This window comes from Peromyscus leucopus, chromosome 4, assembly GCF_004664715.2.
Source record: "Peromyscus leucopus breed LL Stock chromosome 4, UCI_PerLeu_2.1, whole genome shotgun sequence".
NCBI lineage: Eukaryota > Metazoa > Chordata > Mammalia > Rodentia > Cricetidae > Peromyscus > Peromyscus leucopus.
Window position 1 is genome coordinate 55,934,657 of NC_051066.1, and position 20,994 is coordinate 55,955,650.

The 20,994-nt window shown below is 40.3% G+C and overlaps 1 long non-coding RNA gene across 1 annotated transcript in view; it reads left to right on the forward strand.

Moving 5' to 3' along the window:
* The first annotated feature begins 639 nt into the window (after nucleotides 1-639).
* The window catches only part of LOC119087858, a 42,759-nt gene continuing 22,404 nt past the window's right edge, over nucleotides 640-20,994 (forward strand). The window contains exon 1 of the long non-coding RNA XR_005091353.1: nucleotides 640-774. This is a non-coding gene — a long non-coding RNA (uncharacterized LOC119087858). The remainder of the gene's footprint in view (nucleotides 775-20,994) is intronic.

The following is a 20,994-nucleotide window of genomic DNA, read 5'->3' on the forward strand; positions in this document are numbered from 1 at the left end:
ATCAGTCCTCTGTCAGATGTGGGGTTGGTGAAGACCTTTTCTCATTCTGTAGGCTGTCACTTTGCCTTGTTGACCATATCCTTTGCTCTACAAAAGCTTCTCAGTTTCAAGAGGTCCCATTGATTGATTGTTTCTCTCAGTGTCTGTGCTACTGGTGTTATATTTAGGAAGTGATCTCCTATGCCAATGCGTTCAAGACTACTTCTTACTTTCTCTTCTAGCAGGTTCAGAGTACCTGAATGAGCTTTTTAACTCATTAAGCTCAGCCTAATTTTCTCATCCGAATAAGATGAATGACACCCCTCTCTTCTCCTTCATCTAATTAGCAAGCACAAATAAGAACCAAAGAATGCCCCCACCTTTTCCTGGCCCAGGGTATTTTTGAAGTCTCCAGGCCAAAAAATGAGTTCTCTTTCATAGTTAAAACCATGCTTTCATTAAAATATCCATTTTGTTGTGGGCGGTACAAATAATGATTCCTGATAACTGACAGAAAGAAGGCTCTCAGAAAAGATTTGTAAGTTGGAAAATAGGTTTTGAAAAGTGACTAGAAAGAAAACCAGTCAGAGGTTCCACTGCAGGTGCAACTCAGTGAAAAAGTTCATCAGCCCAACCTTGCCCTGCTGCTGACTTCTCGGTTTGAGTATGAGGTGACTTGACCCGAGCTGTGTTTAATTGCCTGCTTTACAGGAAATCACCTCCTAACTGCTGCTGCTTTCTCTTCAGCCAACACCCAAAGCCACCGCCAGGGTCATGGGGATGAGACTTCACAAGGTAAGTGAAAAGAAAACAGGACGGAAGGTATCTTCATGTGGGATCTGGTGAAGGCATTGGCTCACAGATAGGAAGAGCCTTCAGGGGCCCTTCTGTGGGGTGTGGAGGGGACATGCAGGCCTGGCTTATGTGGTATCACATAGGGTGTTAGTGACATGAGATAGATCTGGGGTTCCCAAGTGTCCTGTGTGAGATGGAAGCAGGTTCTGTTGTCTGGACTGGAGGAAGTGCTCTGGGTTTGGAAGGAAGGTTGTCAACTCAAGAAGCAGAAACTAGAAGTTCTGAGACAAGTTTACATGGCCACCACAAACACAAACTCCTTCTCTACTTACTCATTATAGACATATTTATTGGTTTAAATTGCTTTAATAACAATTACGGTTGAAGATGAACAGGTTAGCAAGGAGGCTTACAAAAGCAATGCCCATTTAGTAGGAGTGTGCATAGGATTGTGACATTTTGCATTTCTTAGCATAGTGACCTGTAGCAGGATGCTCATGGTGCTGGCAGTGGCTGGAGCTACAGTGAATAGCTAGCCGTGAGATGAAGAGGGTGAGTGATGCATTGGTCCAGACAAAGCACTATGTTGTTAAGCTGAGGTGTTTGGAGGGGCAGATGTACAAACTAAATACATTTTTCAATATACATGCAATAAGATGAGAGGCTTCTAATATATTTTGTATGTATTGTATATATATGTCATTGTATACAAATATGTCAAATATATTCAATATTTTTAGGATTTTGATATTATAATTATATAACTTACCACTCCCTTTCCTTTCTCTATAAGTATATTCAATTTTTTGAACATCACCCATGAAGAAGTAACTCCATTGTAAATGGAGGAACATAATAAATATTTGCAAGACCATTTCCATCTAATATAAACCTAGAAAATTCTGTCTTACTGATTTATGTTGGGCCTTTCAGCAACTTATTCTGTCGAATAGCTTTGTGTTGGCCAAACTAATCTGAAGTTCCTGTTTTAGCCCCAGCAATTATTATTCCAGAGATTACTGGATTTGAGATTATACTTAATTTCTCAGCCTGTGAAATTGTCCTGTTTCCTGCCAATGGGTCTAATATCTAGGTACATTGGGCTTGAAAAACACAGCAGACACTAGGGAATATTTGTGTTCAGACAGCTTTTATAACGTTTTTCTCTTCATACCATTTCAAGGTACGAGTAGATTTTCAAAAGCAAACTGAAATGGCTGGCCGACCGCTTTGTAGATGTTCCAACCCAGCTGAGCATAGACACTCAGCCTGTTTTCATAGAGAGAATGTTGATGAGTGACAGCACCTTTGGGAGACTGGCCTAGCAATAGTGAATGTTGCTGTAGCATTTTCTAAAGCACTTACCAAGCTGTATCCCCTGGCCCCTGGCCAACATGTAATTGACACCTTTTTCGGCCTCTATCTCCTGGCACATCAATCGCAATGGCATCCCCACTCATTATTAATCACCCTACAGATTCTCTTTCCTCAAAACTGTATTGTTAATCCTTTAAAACGCCTCATGGCTTACTTCTCAATATTTTTGGGGGGCTTTCTGATCACATATTTTCTCAAACACAACTTTCTTTATCATACCATCTAAAGTAACAAATTTCCTGTAACTTACCCTCCTCTCATTTAGCTTTATAAAAATATAACATCCTGTTGCTTATTAAAGTGTTGCCTGTCTGTTCCATTAGAATCTAAGAATACAGGGACTTTGTGCTGCTCTGGAGTTAAACAGGCAAGTATAGGTTGTTAAACAAGGAGCTGTTGCATGGTTTTTAGTAGCAAATGAACAACAGCAACAACAAAAACAGGGAGAAAGAAAGAAAGAAAAGAGAAAGAAATAAAGGAGAGAGAGAAGGAAAGAAGGAAAGAAAGGAAGGAAGGAAGGAAAGAAAGAAAGAAGGAAAGAAAGAAAGAAAGAAGGAAAGAAAGAAAGAAAGAAAGAAAGAAAGAAAGAAAGAAAGAAAGAAAGAAAGAAAGAAAAGAAAGGCCAATATTAACTATACAAGGATACTTGGGTGAAGTTTGTCTACTTATGACATGAACGAACATATGCAGTTGAGGAGGAGGTGATGGCCCGCTATTTCTTTAGTATCTCCAAAGCTTAGTATGGAAGAATCATGAATGCAGAAGTGGATATAAAGGATCTGGCCAATGCACAACTTTATAGTAACATCAGTCTGACATTTCTCCATCTCCACTGTTTGTGTGACTTGGTGTTCAGCTCTGACCTACTGAGCTTTGGTTCACTATTAATTTTTCTCTGGAATTTCATGTGAATCCTCTGGCATGCTAAAGCACAGGTTCCTGATAGTGTGCTCAATTCTTGTCTGTTTATCATTTGTAATCTCTCTGAAAGTCCCTGGGGTGAGGGGAAGACTTTTGTTGTTTACTGATCAATTTATTCTTACTATAATGTCATGAGTCCTTAATGCTCTTACAGCCATCACCTGCTCTTTCTGGGGCATTTGAGACTACCAAAGTCATTCTACACATGGGAGTCTTGAGCCAGAAAGTGTGCCTGAGAGGAAGATGGCATTGAGTCAGTGGTACTGTGCTCCACAAACTTAAAAAGGAAAGTGGCACTGTCTTAACACATGAAAAGATAAAGGCAAAATAAGTGACTTGAGTAATTAAGAATATAATATATAGGCAGAAAATCCATATTTCATGGTAAGAGTGTCCCTTTTATCATAGTTTTCGCTGACTTGAATTTTCACATTCATTAGTCTTGGTTATATTTTGCATCAGCTCTTCTTCATTGACATTGGATGATGATTTTTAGACAGATATGTACACTTTAAACAGAGCAGTTTAGAGAGCTACTTCTACCTTTAAGTTTCCTGAAAGTGTGATGAACATTTCATAGTGATTTTGATTTGAGAAGATACACTTGTTTTGCTACAATGCAGGTGTTACAGGATTTCCAGCTTGTTACTTTTTAAAAGATGATTATCTATGGCATAACTTGGAAAAAATATAGTAAAATAGAGCCGTTCATATCATGATCCATTTGGAGCATTATAAAATTAGTTTAGCATTATTTTTTTTTCTAGAGGAGAAAAAAGTTGTTTGAGCCCTGGAATTTGTACAAAATAAATTCAGAGTTCATTTTCTGAGATTTAGGCTTTCTTTTTAAAATAATTTTCCCCATCAAAATAATTATGAATGCAAATTTTATAATTTTTTAAAAAATATGCATAATATGCACGAGAAAAATGGGGGTGGGGATTACAAATTAAAACAACAAAAGAATTTTGCATTTCTAACACACACATGTGTGAGTTGTGAGGCAGCACCAAATTGTAATTGTTTGTAATTGTTTCTTTTCATGATAAATACTGGGCTTTGACAATCATTTATTCAGAGGAGAAGTCTTTCGATTACCTGAACTGGGGTAGCTCAAGATATGTGAATAGAGAAATTCCCCTTCTTCATGATCCTTTCATTTGTTTTCAACTGGATTGAAAGGAGCAGACAGCATCAGGTCATGGTGGCCCTTCCACAGGCTGGTGCTGTGCCTTAGGTCCTCTGCCTACAGAATGGTTGTGTTGTACGCATTCAGACTTAGACTTCTGAAATCATGTCAGCATGCTGAAAACCTACAGTATTAGACTCGAGGGGAAAGCTTGTGCCTGTTAAGCAGAGGCGAAACTTGCTTTCGTTATGAATTTGTGATTGTAATTTGAGTGTATTCTGAAAAAGTCAGTAGAGGTATTAGACGTCAACTCTGTAACTTTTGAAGAGATGTGGTTTTTTTTTAAGCTAATTAATTAAAAAAATTTAGAGTCTAGAGTTTTGCTTCAATACCCTAGTATTTTTTTGTTTAATAGCAAAATCTAATATGTTTACTCTTTTACAAATCTTCAAACTTTAATCAATCTTATTAGTAGAGAAAATTAGTGTTAGGAAAATCAACTGAGCAACCACAATGACCTTTCATGATGTACGCCTCTGGTCACAGCTAGAGAACCTTTCAGTAATTGAAATAAAAAGTGTAGAAGGCCCTTCCTTGTCCTGTGTGTAAGTGTTCCTGCACCACAGTGTGCTGGGAGGCTCAGTGATGGACAGCTGATTGAGATAATGCTTTTTATAAAAGTTGTTGACCTACCAACCTTGTACCTGTAGTCATTACCCTGAGATTCATTATATTCTGTTCACATGATAAAACTCCATGAATGTGGATTCCTTTCAAGTAGGCTTTATCAAATACTGAAGAGAATGGGTTCCTCTGTAAACTGTGCATGTGTACTGATGGTATCTGCTATTTGGTAAATATAAGAAGGTGCCAAGAGAATTATAACAGGAGGGAAGGGCAGTTTCACTGAGAGGGTTCACTAAGTGCTTTCAGTTATAAAAATCATCACCAGTCTTGAAGTTTAAGAAAAACATGCATGTTACTGGAAACATTCTTTACACTTCAGTGTGGAAATCTTTTAAAACTAAATATTTAAACATGTATACCTTCAAACCTACTGTGTGTAGGAAACCATTTGCTGTTTCATTGTATGACCCGTATATTCATTATCTAACATGATAAAGTACTTTGAAAAACATTTCATTTCCCTACCATCATTTCATCCCTATTTCTTTTGCATTTTTTTAATCTCTATCAACATTCAAATGTCCTCTTTACTTTACTAAATGCAAGCATGGAATATCCCAACAGAAATTTAAAGATTGGGTTTACATACAGTTTCTGATTACTACAGCTATATGTGTTGATATTTTGTGTAGAAAATGCAAAGAAACTATTCCTACACATTTTTAAAGATGTTAGTTGTTTTGTGAAGGCTAAGCTTATGGAATGCACAGTTATAGATGACACATGTTTTATTACTTATAAACTGTGATCAACATGAAGAACTTGATGAGTGAATAATTCTGGTGCTATGAAAAGAGGAGACATAGTCTTCCATAGGCAGCATCTGCATGGACAACGCATATCTAATTCCTCTTGGTTCCTCAGCCACTAAAATGACCTACCTGTAGTTAAACCTTGGATTTTGCCCAGAAAGTGCAAGATCTAAGTGACTTAAGGACCAGAATTTTAAGTTGGTTTCCTCTGCAATAGAAGTATCACAGGCATTCAGGACAGAGTTTCTCTAGACTTCAGCATACTTCTGTGAGTTTGGTCACACATTTCATTTTAATTTACTTTAAGCTGTACAGGAAATTAATATGAGATGAACATTGAAGCCTTGGCTTCAGACCAAATGAATTCATACTTGCTGAGATTCCACTCTCAAATGTCATTTCCCCCAGCTTTTCTACACTGGCCCAGGACTGACAAACACAAGCTGATATACGTTTTTTATGAAAAGTGTCACTGAAATAAATTTGTTACAACCTGGAACAGATCATCATGTCATGACTATTTGGAAGGTTTATACCTTGACCATGTATTTTGTTGTTGTTGAACAAGCATGCCTTCTAAGCATCAGAGATGACCCTAGCTATCCAGGTCCTACAGAAACTAGCAAATAAATGGAGCTAGGCAGATAGAGAGTGTGGTTCACTCCCAGAGGTGTCTTTATTTCATATAAATAAAAAATAGTTTAGGAAGCTGGAGCTAAAGACATGGGTGGTGGGTGATAAGGCCATCCAGGAAGTGATTTGAGAAAGAAGGAAGTGGAAAACAGAAACATGCAAATTCACAATTTCACCAGGAGACACATAGTCAGCAAACAAGAGGAGATAGTATCTTATCTAACATTTCTGTACTATCCAAAAGAAACAAAGAGACAAAGGAACAAAGGGGGGGAGGGAGGGAGGGAGGGAGGGAGGGAGGGAGAGAGAGAGAGAGAGAGAGAGAGAGAGAGAGAGAAGAGAGGAAGAGAAGGAAGGAAGGAAGGAAGGAAGGAAGGAAGGAAAAGAAAGAATAAGTGTGAGAGAGCTATTGGAAAAAATAGAACCCTAGGCAGTCCCCAGTGTTCAACAAACTCCTCCCAGAAAATGTGGGAGCACGAGGAGGGTTTCTCAGTAGGCTTTGGGGGAGCCTTCTGTGAAAGCAGCCTGGCTGGGAGTTGGAAGAGGAGGGAGGGAATAGTAGCCACACTTGTGCAAGCATTTAGCAAAGGGCTGAGGGTGGAGTGTGTAAGCTGAGTACGGAAAGAGGCATGTGCAATAGTTCCAGTGAAATATTGTTTTGCATTATAAACAAAGAGATTTCACCTGAAATGATTCTGTAATATTTACAAGGTTTCTTGGCTGTGGTTTTACAAAGGCAAACAACAAATAAACATAGAAAATGATCTGAAACACAGGATTAACTCAGTCACTTGAAATAATTTACCTTAAGCTTGAAGGCAAAAAAAAAAAATTAATTTTGGGCTTTAGCATGTTTAGCTCAGGATATATGCTGATGTATATGTCTCATAAACACCTGTTCAAATGAAAGATTTTGCCTTCTCCTTCCTGTGGCTATTTGGTATTCTGTGCTCAGTATAGCATGAGCAATGCTACCAGTTGAACGTCGGGTAAGCTGGCATATTTTATAGCTTCCGAACACACAAGACATCGTTTCATTGTGATAGACCATTTTTGAGTGGGATTTCTATAAATATTAACATGGAAAAAAAAACCAGCATTTGTAAGTCAGAATCAGTAACAATGTCCTTATGGCTAGAAATGACTATAAAATAACCAGTTACAAATGATCTTAAATGATTTGCATACACATTGCTTCACCTAACGTGTCATCGGGTGCTTCAGATTTGATTTTAGATTTAAGCAGCATGTAGAAACCACCCTGCTTATCACAACTGGCTTCATTTTAAAGCTTGTTTTGATGTTGGTTTAGGGTCTACCCTCGATCTTCATCTCTCTTCATGCTAATCTTTCTCCAGCGGACTCCGCTCAGTTCCAAAGTTTAAAGTACTCTCTTTATAAGGATCATGGTTAGGTTAATGGCGCCAATAAGGGTCACGTAGACATCTGGGGCCAAGTTCGTGTCTGAGGGTTGAGTCTATGCTGGGGCCATGCAGATCTGAGTAGCCTGTGCTGCTACCCAGTACCATGGTGTACTCAGGGCCTGGGCTGTTGCCAGGGGCGATGGCTGGGTCTGTGGCCCTGCTGCAGCCAGGGTCTGTGTTGATGTCTGTGGCTCCTATTAACACCGTGACACATGAGAAGCGGTGAGGACAGGGCTGCACAGAGTTGGCCCCACAGCTTGTTGGCTGCAGCACTAGGGAGTCCTGGCCCTGCCCCTCACCAACTGCACCACTCTGGAGATTGGGCCTTGCACCTCCCTAGGGGAACACAGTAGAGCTGTCCCTGCTGGCGAGGGTGCCAGTGAGCTGGCCCAGAGCTTAGCCCCACGGTCTGTCACACGGTGGCACAGGCAAGAGAGAGATATTCCTCTTGCTCCTCACCCGTTGCCACCTACTGCAGTCAGGAAAAGCTGATCCTGGTGTCACAAGAGTGGGAGAGCTGATCCTGCCCCTCACCGGCTGCAGCACTTGGGAGAATGGGTCCTGCACCTAGCCCAGGCAGCACAGTAGAGCTGACCCTGTTGAGGGGATGGGGTTGAGGGGAGGAGGAAGATGGGGCATGGGGAGGGCAGGTGATCCGGCCCCACAAACACAGAAGATCTGGCCCCACTCTTCATTTAGTGGAGTGGGAGAGGGAGAGATGACCTTCCTCCTACCCTGCCCCTCGCCACTTGTGAGGTCACTAGAGTCGGAGAATTGGCACTGCCCCCCACCAGCAGCAGCACTCTGGGGAGCAGGCCCTGCACCTCACCTGGAGAGCATAACAGAGCTGACCCTGTTGGCAGGGGTGCAGGTGAGCCAGCCCAGGGGCCTTAAGAGCAGGAGTACTGATCCCCTTGCTGTGGGATAATGCTCTTGTACACTGGTTTAGTAAAATGCTGATTGGTCAGTAGCCAGGCAGGAAGTATAGGCTAGGCAAGCAGACAAAGAGAATGCTGAGAAGAGGAAGGGTGGAGTCAGGAGGCCACAGCCAGACACAGAGGAAGCAGGATGACAAGGCAGAACTGAGAAAAGGTACCAAGCCAGATGGCTAAACATAGATAAGAATTTGGGGTTAATTTAAGTGTAAGAGCTAGTCAGTAATAAGCCTGAGCTATTGGCCAAGCTGTTATAAATAATATTAAGCCTCTAAATGATTATTTTATAAGTGGCTGTGGGTCTGCAGGGGCCAGGTAGGACCTGAGAAGCCTTCTGGCTACACGCCCCCATCTGTCATGTGATGACGTGGGTGAGGAAATAAAAGCCCTTTGTCACCTGCCCCTTGCCACCTATGGCAGGGGAGAGCGCGGGTCCTGGGGCCATTAGAATGGGAGAGCTGTCCCTGTCCCTCACCAGGGGCAGTACATGGGAGAGCCATCAGGGGCACCTTACCTGGGTAGCACACTGGAGATGACCCTGTTGGTGGGGGTGGGAAGGTGGGGGGTACACAGCTGAGTCAGGCCTCTGGGCTTGAGAGCAGCAAAGCTGCCCTGCCCCCTCCCTCATATGCGATGAAGTGGCAAGGGTAAGAGAAATAATGCCCTCCCCACTCCACTCCTTGCCACCTGCGATAGGCAGGAGAGGCAGCTTCCGGAGTGTGAGAACAGGAGAGCTGGCTCTGCCCCTCATCAAGTGCAGCAACCCGGAGATCAGGCCCTGCCCGTTACCTGGGCAAAACAGTAGAGCTGGCCCTGGGGGTGTGAAAGCCTGTGAACTCGACCTGAGGGTGTGAGAGCAGGAGAACGGCCGCTACTTGCTTTTCTGCTGCATTGAGTTGAGCTAGTCAGGGCAGTGCTGGAGAGCTCGCCCAGGTAGTAAAGATGAGGAAAAGCTGTTGCATTGACCAATCCAGCTACCACTCTGGCCCGGAACCAAAGCTACAAGGTAGCCCACCCTAACACCCACCTCATCTATGAACTGCTGGAGTGTGTGAGGGGCTGGACCTACAGATCCAAAGCTACAGGATCTCCATGACTCAAGGCAACTATAGGATGGATATCCAAGAGGAGTTCCAGTGAGGGCCCACCGTTGACAGTGGAGCAGAAGCCAGAGGCCTTGAACCATACCAATGACTCATAGTAATGAACACTTTGAAGTAAAGATGTATGGACTAAAGGGTATACTTTGTGACTCACTGGGCCACACTACAGCTTTCACACTGAGATTTTGTTTTATTTGTTTTTGTTGCTGTTTTGTTTTTTGTTGTTTTTGTTTTTACTTTTGAATTTTGTTTGGGGGTGAGATTGCAAGGGCAGAGGGCAGAAGCAAGGGGTCAAGGAGATGAGTGGAATTAGGATGCATGATGTAAAATTCATAAAGAATCAATAAAAAGTTAAAGAAAAACAAAATGTGTTTACTTTGTTCTCCTTACCCTGCTTCTCACCTTGAATTTATTTCTAACAAAGTCGAGTAAAGAGTAATAGACATACAATGCACTGTGCATATTTAAAATGTGCACTCTGGTATGCTTGGATATATATGCTTACAGGTGAGACTATCACCCCAAGCAGAACAATGAATACAGTGAACATCAAGAAGTCTCCTCATGCTGTCAGTCCTTTCCAGGTTCTTTACACTCTGTCAGGAAGAACACATTTTTGCTTGGCCTTTAAAACAAAACAAAACAAAACAAAACAAAACAAAACAAAACAAAACAAAACAAAACAAAACAAAACAAAACAAAAAACAGCATACTTATTTTGAGAGTCTTGATGCTGCTGTATTCCTCAGCAATTTATCCCAGTGATTACTGAGTGGTAGGACTCCACTACACCTCAAGTATCTGCTCATCAGCTGGGAGATACTGGTGCTGTTACTAGTTTGGGACTGTAATACAGACATCTGTTATGGTCACTGATGTACAAACTCTTCCATGGCTATATGTTTTGATCTGTCCTAGGCAAATACCTAGGAATGTCAGGGCTGCCTCAGATAGCATCCCAAATTCTTTAGGTTTTAATTTTTAGGAATTTTCCAAACATTTTTTTTTTCTTGTGTGGCTGTACCATTTTTCATTCCTACCAGCTGTAAAGGAAAGCTCTTTGTTCCCCATCCTGCAAATTCTTAGCATGGTCAGTATTTTAATTTTAATTATAAAAATACCTATATATTATTATATCCAGTTGTTCTGACTTAAATATACCAGTAACAGATGGTATTGTAGATTTTGTCTGTATTCACTTTAAGAGAAGTGTTTGTTCAAATATTCTGTCATTTTGAGCTGGGTCATTCATTCTCTCTTATACTAAAATTTGAAAATATGTGATATTATTTTTTGATATTATTTTTTTTGACAGAGTTCTTTCTCAATTGAACTGACTCTTCACATTGATGGAAGCAACAGTTGTCTATATATGGGTAGATGGGTGTTTATGTCCTGTGTCCTGTTCTAGTGATCTGTTTGTTTATTTTTATGCCCAAACCCATTCTCTTGGTGATATTTATTTTGAAATGAGGTAGTGCTGATCTTCAATTTTTTATAAGCCATTTCAATTATTTTAAATCTTTGCATTTCCATTTCAAGTTTTAAATTATTGCAGTGAAGTACTTATTATTCCAGTTATCGTCTCTTCAGGTTTTCATTTTGATAGTTCTTTGGCTGTGTTTTCTAGTCCATTGAATCTTTTTTTTAAAAAAAATATGAAATGTGTTACTCGCCTAACTTGTTACACTTGGAAGCCTCAGCCATGATAGTCTTGTGTTGCCAGTTTTACATCTTTCACATCTGTTTCAGTGTTTCAGAAGGTGGGACTTACCCTTGTGTGCTCACTCCAACATTGTTATCATCTCTGGACTGCTTTCAGTTGATTCGTTTTATTTTATTTTCCTTTAAGTGAGTTATATTTTCCTTTTCTTCATATGTCTTACAATTCTGATTAGATGGCAGACATTTGTGAATTTTATCTTACTGTGTATTTTTTTAAATTCATATGGATACTTCATGAGTCTCATTCTGCGATGTTGTTGAAAAGCAATGTGATCCTTTCAGATCCTTTTTTCAAAATGTCAGGTGGCATCACGGTAGTGTTAGCCTAGGGCAGTTTCCAGTACTAAGGTAAGGTTCCTGAGAGTACTTACTCAGAGTTCTAGATTATGGGATTTTTGCTGTCTAGCTGTTGTAAATAGGATAATTTCCTCCAGATTTTTCTCTTCCTGAGATGCCTGTGATGACCAGTGCACTACTTAGTACTGAAGAAGGACTTTCTTCAGACTTGTAGTGACTCAATGCAACTTCCATAAGTTCTTTTCATTTGTTTTATTTTCCTGTAAACTATAGCCACCTTTTTTTTTCTGGTTTGCTTCCTTATGTATGTCTGTGTGTATGCATGTTTACATGCATGTGTGTACTAGTGCAGGTGCTATATAGAGACCAGAAGTTGACCTTGGTTGTGGTCCTCAATTGTTCTCTACCTCGTTTATTAAGGTAGAGTCTCTTAACTGAACTGATTACTGATTGGCTAGTCTGGTAAGTCAGTTTGTCCCATGAATCCCCTGAAGATTCTGCCTCTTGAGTGCTGGGATTACAGCTTCCACCATCTGCCCAGCTTTTACATGGGTTCTGAAGACCTAAGTAATCCTCACACTTACCCAGAAAGCTCTTGCTTCCCCAACACCATCCCATTTTTTGAAACACGTTCTGATGAATCCCAAGCTGGCCTTGGACTCATTAGCTAATGATGGCCTTGAGCTACTTTCCAAATGAGCTACCATGCCTGCCTTATGTGGTACTGGGGATGAACCTGAGACATTGTGCATGCTAGGCAAGTACTTTACCAGCTGAGCTACAGCCAGCATGGGGCTTCTTATCTACCTAGACTTTGACATTCATTTCTTCAACTCAGAGTACCTAGAAACTTCCTTTCCCCAGTACTACCCTGTGGAGCCTCTTTTGGAGACTCTGAACTAATTTTTTTCTAATTAGTCTTGGGAAATCTCTATTCAATGACTCACAGTCAACCTCCAAGTTGGCTGTGAACAGAGCTCTAACTTCCCTTCTGAACACTTTTCTCTTTTTTACCCTCTCCCTGTATGACACCACCAACCACATACTTGCTTAAACTTGACATTTAGAAGTATCTTTTGATTTCTCCCTTCTCCATCATGACCTAAAAGCCATCTTTGTCTACATAACAGGTTAAATCTTTAATCCGTTTCCTTTGTTTCTTCTCATTTCTGTGATCCTATTCACCCGAGACCAATCCTCATTCCCCATTCACTGAAATGATAACAACAATCTCCTAATTATTTTTCCTCTTTCTTCCTTTGTTTCCCTCTGTCCTTTACCATAGCCATCCATCACACTGAACACCTGTGAGCTCCCAAATGTGGAAAGCAGGTCAAATCAGGCTTTCTTGAAAGTCTTTAAAACTACTTCTTATTTCAAATAAAATAAAAATCTGAACTCCTTAAGATGTTTTACAAGTATGAAGGAGCTGATCACCCATATCTTGGGCAATTTACTTATTTTTTTTTATTATGATCCCTTACCCTGGCATTAGTATTTTCTAGGAGGAAAATCTGGCATTAAAATCTTGTCACCACATAAACTGTTCTTCCTCAAGTTTGTTCTACAGCCCAACCTCTCTTTAAGTAACAAGAAGAACCCTCATTAGCTATCCCATTTTGCTAAGCCTTTCAAGTTACTTGCTCTCATAGTGCCTGCTTCTTATGTTTATTCTTATGTTTGCAACTTTATTTTATAATCTTATAGCTCTTCAAAAATGTTATATGTTGGCCTCTATAGTTTTTGAGCTCAGTACTATTTACCTAGCACATGAGGCTGCCTGCTACATACAGATATTCAGTATTCTGTCACACAAAAGAAAGATATATTTGAGTTAAAATCACCTTTGTGCCCAGTGAGATGGTTCTGAGAGTGCTTGCTACCAAACCTCATGACCTAAATCCTATACAGGGAAAGTAGGGAACTACTGAATCAACTTCTACAATGTGAGTTCTACATGTATACAGTGGTATGTACACACATGCACACACACACACACACACACACACACACACACACACACACACACGCATGCACACACACACTTAAATGTAATAAACATTAAAATAAAGTCACATTTGGTATTATTTTCTAAGGCTAGAAATCTTCCATTGTTACTTCTTTATAACTGTGAAATTCCATGATTTCACAAGAATAATCTATTTGTTTTAAGAGGTATTACCTGGAGAAAACTTAGACTTCTGTACTTTAACTTTTGAGGACCTTTCAAAATAGACTACAAGGGCAAAGTTATCAAAACTTAATGGTATTGGCATAAAAACAGACATATCGCACCACTATAGCAAGATAGAGTGGCCAGAAATAGCCCTGTGCATTGACTGCTGAATTATTCTTGACAAAGATGCCAAAAACATACTGGAGAGACAGAACATGAGAGTATAGCCTCTTCAATAAGTAGTGCTAGGCAAACTTGATCTTCATATACACATTTGCAGATAATTGATATTTTATTTCCCTCTCTCACTTATAAAAACAAATAAAAATAAATAAATATATCTAAACTTAAGAGTTTGAACATGAAATTAGTAAGATAAAAAGCTCAGAATAATTCAAGATATAATTATAGACAATAGATTTTTTTTCTAAGACCCCCCCCAAGTACAAGAAAACAAAAGTAGAAATAGACAAAAGAGTCAGCCGCGGTGGTGCACGCTTTTAATCCCAGCACTTGGGAGGCAGGGCCAGACAGATCTCTGTGAGTTCAAGGCCAGCCCGGTCTATAGAACGAGATCCAGGGCAGGCACCAAAACCACACAGAGAAACCCTGTCTCAAAAAACAAACAAACAACAACAACAAAACAACAAAAAAAAAAAAAAAGAAATAAATAGATAAAAGAAATGATTTCAAACTATGAGGAATCTATTCAGTGAAAGAAACAGCAAAACGACAACTTTCACAATGGAAAAAATCCACAAGCTGTTCAAGTAACTAATATCCAACATATCCAGGAACTTTAAAAAGTCAGTTACAACCCCTAAATAATCGAACTAAATATGGGGAAAATATATTAATAGACACCTTTTAAAAGAAATTAAAATCAAAACTGTAATAGGGTAGTATCTTAAAGAATTGTTATTAAAAGGATTTAAAATAAGAAATAGTGGTGACACTAGAAAAAGAGAACTTACACAATTGTGAGTGGGGCATATGAGATAGAGCATCCATCTTAGAGAACAATGTGAGGAAACTCTGAACACTAATGCCTATCCTGGTACTCTACTCTCGGTCCATATCCAAAGGAAATGACATCATCATATTAGAGAAGCACCTGCATGCTTATGTTCATTGCTGGTGACGGTATTTAAGATATGGAATCTAAAGATGGATGGATAGCATGAAATGAATGAAAAAAGAACACAATGAAATAGTAAGTGACCATGAAAAAATACACAGTAGTGTATACTTATACCTCAGGAGAATGCTCAGGGAGATTGACATTCTGTGGCCAGTCTAAACTGCATAAGTAAGGCCCTGTTTCAAATGAAAAAAAAAAAGAGGAGGAGAAAGAGTGAGAATGATAGCAACATGTCATGCTATCATGTGTAGCAAAATGGATGGAACTAGCAGACAGTATGGTAAATGAAATATATCAGAGACAGAAAGACAACTATCAAATGTTATTTCTCATATGTGGATGCTGGAAAATTCATTCAGAATGTTTAGTAGTAATTAATAGAAGCTAGGGAGGGTGCGTAGGGGAGGAAGGACAGTGGGGAGTTGGATACGGGGCTCCCAAGACACTCGACTTGATCATTACACACGTACTAAACGACCATACTGCATCCTATAAAGATTTGCAAACACATATTTGAAAAGAGAGAATTCTGACTTCATATATAACAGTGTCAGGATTCTGGGGTTCACCAAACATTAAGTAACCAATATTATTCGATTATTATGTAATATTTAGAATTGATCAAAATACAACTATTAAATTAATATGAGCCCTTTGAGCTAATTCTTTGTTCACTGTTACATGGTCACCTGTCTTGCTGGGATATAGATTCAGGTATTAACTTTTCTAAAACTATTACTCTAAAAGTGCTAGTCAAAATTTAGTGTCTGAACATCGGTGTTTGTCGAAGTTTATGATCTAAGTTCTTGGCCCATTCCATAACTAGGTAACTAGGGATTAATCATTATTACTTTGCATGGTGAGACAGTCTCAGATTTGCGCCTATCCTGAGTAACTTGTAAGCTGGTGAACTCAAGCGATCCGCCTCTCCTCCGATGTGATTAAGGCGTTTGACGGCGCCATGGTGGTTTTTAACCAGCCATCTTGAATAAGATGATCCTTACTGAGAAATTGAGAGGTGAAGCAACTGTACAATATGCAGTATGGTTTCCTCTTCCTGTTTCCTTCTCTACTGCACTGTCCATCAGGTTCTGGTTGATGCTTGTGCTACTTTAGGTTTACTGCTTTTCCATGAAGTTTCTTGCAGTTACAAATGCCTGGTGCTAATCTTGTGATAGGGATATAGTAGTAAGCTAAAAATGATAAGTATGTGTTTATGGAATTTATATTTTGAAGTTAAAAACAAAAACACCAATTAATGTCATTGTGCAGGCTTTGTACAGCATTGTACATACCTGGACTTTTACTCTTTGACGTAAGTCTCAGTACGGTTTCTATTGCTGTGAAAAAAAAACACCATGACTAACTCTACTTATGGAGGAAAGGACTTATTTCCTCATACAGTTCCATAACACAGTCCATCTCTGCAGGGAGTCATGGCTGGAACACCAGCAGGGCAGGAATCTGGAGGCAGGAGCTGATGCAGAAACCATGGAGGGGGCTGCTTACTGGCTTGATCCTCATGACTTCCTCATCCTGTTTTCTTTAACACCCAGGACTACCAGGCCAGGGGTGGCACTGCTCACAGTGAGCCGTGCCCTCCTATATAAATCATTAATCAAGAAAAGTAACCACAGGGTTTCCCACAGGCTGGTCTGGTGGGGGTCATCTTCTCAAGTGAGGTTCCTTTGCCCCAGATGATTCTACCTTGTGTCAAGTTGACATAAAACTAGTCAACACAAGTGTGTTAGAAAGTTTTAAGTATAAGAGTGGCTATTTGACAGATTTTAAAGGATCATCATGGCTTGGGTGTAAGAAATTCAATCAGTTATCAATTTAGGATGGAGGAATATCCCCATAAAACCATTGCAAACTGAAAATAATCATACAACTGGGTGTCCATTAAATATAACTGATTGAGCATCCTCGCTAAGTGATTCAGGACTCTATAGAGTTGTTATTCTCATGAACTCAAGTTTAGTTCTAAGATGCAGTTCACTGCTGCTGTTGTCCAACACGGTTATAATATATATGTCATATGACATATGTATCGTAACTCTCTCTATATATAATAATGTATCTCATGCCATGAGAAGAGATCCACTTTCAGAATTTGAAGCATGGTTTCTACTAACTGTGTGTCATGCCAGTCTGACTGTAAAGTAGACAATTCTAAATGTAAAATTCATAACTCAGAAGCTGTTGGTAGACTCTGGGATGGAGGGCTGGAGTAGGTTAAAATCTCCTGGCCAGAGTTTCAAAAACACTAAGAATCTCTCTTAGAGACTCAGATTGTGTTTCAGGCTGGCAATCAATGCCATTCTCCCCACACACTCCACTTCCTTACCTGATCCGGACTCTACCATCACAATACTCTGAATCAGTCTGAATTGTCCCATTATTGCCTTGTGGACACTGAACACACTTGGAGGTAGGGATGGAGGCAAGAATAAAGAGTCCCTTTCTCTATGTCTGTCCCAGGATCCTCAGGTTTCTTTGTTTTACATTGAAGATTGAAACATAGAGACTAAATTATCATAGGGGTTGGATATGAATAATACCTGGATAAAGTAAATGCTTGAGAAGTAATAATCAGTCTACCTGCCTTTGTTTTCTAATTCCTGTTTTCTTTAGTTTAAAATATGGTTGAACTTAAATAAGAAGAAATCCTCCAAATGATACTGATAGCCAGTGTGGAAAGGACATAGTTTTGACTCTTATCGAAAAGACTTATGAGCTTTCAGGAGAAAAGCACACAAGAATTTCTCGAAGCTTAACTTTGTATCTGGCACACAGTGTACATTACATATAGAACTTGGACATCAAATAAGGAAGATACATCCTTAACTTCCTCTCCCTTTTAAAAGTGTGAAGTGTGTGTGTGTGTGTGTGTGTGTGTGTGTGTGTGTGTTATGTATACTATTTGCAGATAGTATGCATAGTCCCTAAGGAAAAACAGATAAATACTAGGGTTGAACTGTGAAGGACTTAAAATCCAAATAATGAACCAGTCTGTGACAAGTTCGTTACTAAGCCTGCATCATCTCCACACAAGTCTCCAGCTCCTGCCTTGCTCTATAGATAATCACCATGCAATTACCTTATCTGCCATCCAACCCTCAAGTGTCTGTTGATTATCAAAGGAAGGCTTAGCTATCATTTCATAAAAATCAAAGAACAAATTGATTTTGTTTCTCTGCACTGCCCACCACCCAAGAGCAGCCAGTCTGCGTGCCTTTCCATAGAAGGATTACATCTATAATTTACACATAAAGCTATCACACACTTATCATCTCAGACAGTATGCCTGGGGATAATGTGGAAATTATGCTCTTTTGTGTAACTGGGAAGGTCTCCAAGATGAGTGCCATTTCTTGGAAGAGCAGAATTCTCTTCTCACATGAGCTACATGACAGAGCCGTGTCGCACAGCTCGCCCATGGATACTGGCAGCCAAGTGACACGGCAGAGTTCTGGTTCTGCATTATGTAATTGGAAATCCCTGCCGAGCAATAACTTCTCAATGTGCATGATTGAAATTAATGTCTCACTTCCACTCAGGGAGAGTCAGGCTGCCAATGATTTAATTTTTTTTTTCTTTTAGGAGAGAAAGATTTATCTTAGAGAAAATTCTAAGGGATGTCTTGTGTGTCTGCTTGTGGCAGGGAGGCATGCCTTTTGTTTTTTCTGCCTAGTTCTGTGAGATGTATGAACTTAGCCTGTCATGGGGCTGTCGGTGTCTGTGCCTGTGTGTGCAAACATGTGCATTTGCTCAGTTGCCTTGGCCATCAGACATAAACCCCACAGTTGCTTAGTGGTCAAAGCATGGGAGTCAATGTCCCCAAGGCTCTGGTCCAGCAGATTCTAAAGGCAAGGCCTTTGATGATTTTATTATTATTGGATGTGTTGTCTATGACCTTCTGAAGTTCACACATGTATTTTCTTTGTTTTTATTTTTATTTTATTTTACAATACTATTCAGTTCTACATAATAGCAGATTCCTTTGTTCTCTCCCTTCCTGTTCCGCTCCCCTTTCCCCCAGTCCACCCCCCATTCCCACCTCCTCCAGATCAACGTCTCCCCCGAGGACTGGGATCGACCTGATAGACTCAGTCCACGCAGGTCCAGTCCCCTCCTCCCAGATTGAGCCAAGCGTCCCTGCATAAGTCCCAGGTTTCAAACAGCCAACTCATGCAACAGCCCAGGACCTGGTACCACTGCCTAGATGCCTCCCAAACAGATCAAGCCAATCGACTGTCTAACCTATTCAGAGGGCCTGATCCAGCTGGGGGCCCCTCAGCCTTTGGTTCATAGTTCATGTGTTTCCATTCGTTTGGTTATTTGTCCCTGTGTTTATCCAACCTTGGTTTCAACAATTCTCGCTCATATAAACCCTCTTCTTTCTCACTAATTAGACTCCCAGCGCGTATTTTCTTTTCTTTTACCTTGGGTTCCATGATTTTGCCACTTTTTAATACAAGTTCTTATAAATGGTGTTAATCTGTACTATTTTCCTAGTAAAAATGTGTTTCAATGGAATTTTTTCCAGTGTTGTTTTATAGCAGTACCAAACAAGGACTTTCACCTGGAGGGAAATAATACCAATTATATTAGGAATTGGCATTTTGACTGTTCCCTCATGAATTTAAATGTGTGTGGAAGCCACCATTTTACCCCCCATTAACCTTTACTGGGATTCTTTAGAATATTCCAAAAGGAAAGTGCCTTTATGTGAATGATGTGCTGGGCAACAAAAGGAGAAACGGTGTATTTTATGCGATCCAAGCTGTTTCTCCAGCACCTGCAAAACCTCTGGCTCAGCTGTCCTGCTCAGAGGTCCAGTCCCATGCATGTGGAAGCCAGGCTTCCTTCTAACCAGCTTGTGAACAATCACTCGTAGCCCCTTCAAATTGATTATCTGGGGCAGTTGATCATACCGGCCCTTCCTGTCTGCAGAACTTGCCAGGTGCCCATGGTTCCACTCCTTCCGCGCTTGGGATTAGAACCTCTCTCACCTGGAGGTGAGCTTGGCTTGCTCCCAGCCTTCTGCCACTTGTTCTGTGCTCTTCCTGGGCATCAGTCCCAGCTGCGGTTTTTCACAGCCATCAAGGCTCCATGGTCCCTCCCATCTCCCCGTCTGTGTTTAGAATTTGGTACCTTCAGGGCAGCCGGCCCTCCCTGAGACTTGCCCTCAGCATTATAATTTCATTTTTTTTCCATCTTAAAGTAACAGGCCCACAGCTCTGTGGGGTTTTTTTCCTCATTGAGATCTCTACTTACAGCTATATTTTAATTTTTTTCTGTAATAACTTTGGTTATACTTTATCTTTGTTTCCCATGGATAGGCAAAGATTATACCTTCCACTGTACAGCTTAATGCAATACTTAGTATGTGTTAGAGATTTTAAAATACCATTTCTTTTCTTCTTAAGATGAATGAAGCAATCAAGTCACATGGCAAGAATTTGGAATGAATTCACTGTAGCATGAATCTTCAAAGTTCTTATTAATAAAATTAAACCTGAGCCCAGTTATTGGGTTGAAATGGTGGATGGTCAGAGAGACAGAACAAGCCACAGCTAACCTCACCTGGCCAACTTCTCCGCTGGTCTTGTTTCTTCAGACTGGATGCTTCTGTGTCCTCATATCTGAATGGGTCTCAGCTGAACTGTGCTGCTATAAGCCTGAAAGCTTAACCAGCCAAATGCTTAACCAGGCCAAATGCTTCTAGTTTCTGGTCCTCACGCCTTATATACCTTTCTGCTTTCTACCACCACTACCTGGGGTTAAAGGCTAGCTTTCTGGGATTAAAGGCATGATGAGTCACCATGCCTGTCTGTATCCTTGAACACATGGATTTCTGCCTCTGGAATGCTAGGATTAAAGGCGTGTGCTACCACTGTCTATCCTTTACGTTTAA